The following is a 2,000-nucleotide window of genomic DNA, read 5'->3' as shown; positions in this document are numbered from 1 at the left end:
AAGTGTTGAGGGTGAGGACTGGACCTCGGATCCTACTGATGGCAAAAATACTGTGTTAGTTGTGTCAGCAGGGAACTGTACCAATTCACTTGTAGTCCCCAAACCTGGTTGGCTATGCTTGTAGATCTATGCTAACCTGTTCATCGCCAAAATAACTCCCTCAAAGGGAACTAGAAATGCAGGGAATCAGTGTGATGTTCTCATAATGTTCTTTATCTCGGTGGTCTACTGATTGATAAGGGAGCAAGAAAGCAATGGGCTTTCTTCAATTGCTTGGGTACTTAAAACAGAATTGCTTCTATTTCCTGTCTCCATATGGCTAAAAGACAGCTTCAGGGGGCTGGAGAGATGGATCAGTTGGTTAGAGCACTGACTGCTCTTCCAGAGGTCCTGTGTTCAATTCCCAGCAACCGCATGGTGGCTCACAACCATCTGTAATAGGATTCGATGCACTCCTCTGGTGTGTCTGAAGATAGCCACAGTGTACTCATATATATAAAATAATTAATAAATCTTAAAAAAATGACTGTTTCAGCCACCTTTCCTACCTGGCTTTTATGCCTAGGAACCACATCAACAACCAGCACGGCACAAGAACCATACAGTAGAGACACATACTTTGGCAGTAGCCAACAGATCTCTAATTGGATTTAAGACCTGCTCCACAAGAGGGACCCCATGCCTGGTACTGGAGCCCTAGCGGAGCGCTCAGCGGAAGTGAAGTCATGATTATTGGGGTGGGTTCTGCAAACACTAATTTACTAAACCGGGATAATCCCTCACAGCAATCTATAAACACTTGTCCTTACACCCGCAGATAAGTGTTGTCTTCACTCCTCCTCAAGGAAACTTTTCTTTGCAACAGAGAGACCAGGACAGAAAACCACAACCAATCAAAATAAAGACCCGTGGAACCCAGGCCCAATGGCTACATCTACAAAACACTCCAGTACTAGGGACCGTTGGTAAAATTGTAAGAACCAGAGGATTAGGGATTTGCCATGAAATTGTGTCTCCTGGGGACATCAGATATACCTGTAGGGTTTCACCAATATGGCTGACCAAACATGAGCCGAACAAGGATGACTCCAATGAACATGTTAAACTAGACAGGACTAACAAACAAAAACCAACCCATGAGACCTCAACTCTACACAGAGAACTACAAGCTTAGAGTGGAGAGATGGTATTCCCCAAGGATGAGCACACCAATTAGTTATCCAGTGCCAAACGGTCAGCCCTAAAAACATGCATACAAGTAACATTTATGAACACACACTCTCTCTCTCTCTCTCTCTCTCTCTATATATATATATATATATATATATATATATATATACACATATATATATATATGCGCATGTGGGTGTACAATAGGTATATGCAATAATAGTGAAAAAAGAGGCCATGCATTTAAAGGACAGTGTGGAAGGCTGCGTGGGAGGGTTGGGAGGGACGACTCATGGCACGTCAGCTGTCTGGGTACACCGAGGGCATTAGTTCCAAATGTCCTGATGAGAAAGTGAAAGCCCAGAAAGACAAAGGCTCTTCCCTAAAGGCACTGAGAGGAAAAAGAAGGAACCAATGTGCTTAAGTTACAACTGAGAGATGGTGTCAGTAATCCCATCACTGTCGCCCTGGGTCCAGCAGAATAGGTTGAGGATCTCCATCCCAGCAGCCCTAGCGGAGGTCCTCGCCTTACTGTGGTTGGACTGGCTTTGATTTCATGTCTTCCTCTGAACTAATTTGGCTGGAGGAAACTTGATGTACCAGTTGGCTTAAAAATGAGGACTGAAGGGCTGGAGAGATGGCTCAGCGGTTAAGAGCACTGACTGCTCTTCCAGAGGTCCTGAGTTCAATTCTCAGCAACCACATGGTGGCTCACAACCATCTGTAATGGAATCTGATGTCCTCTTCTGGTGTGTCTCAAGACAGCTACACTGTACTCATAATAAATAAATAAATAAATAAATAAATAAATAAATAAATAAATAATTCTT

This window comes from Rattus norvegicus, chromosome 17 (assembly GCF_036323735.1).
Source record: "Rattus norvegicus strain BN/NHsdMcwi chromosome 17, GRCr8, whole genome shotgun sequence".
NCBI lineage: Eukaryota > Metazoa > Chordata > Mammalia > Rodentia > Muridae > Rattus > Rattus norvegicus.
This window is presented reverse-complemented; position numbering follows the sequence as displayed.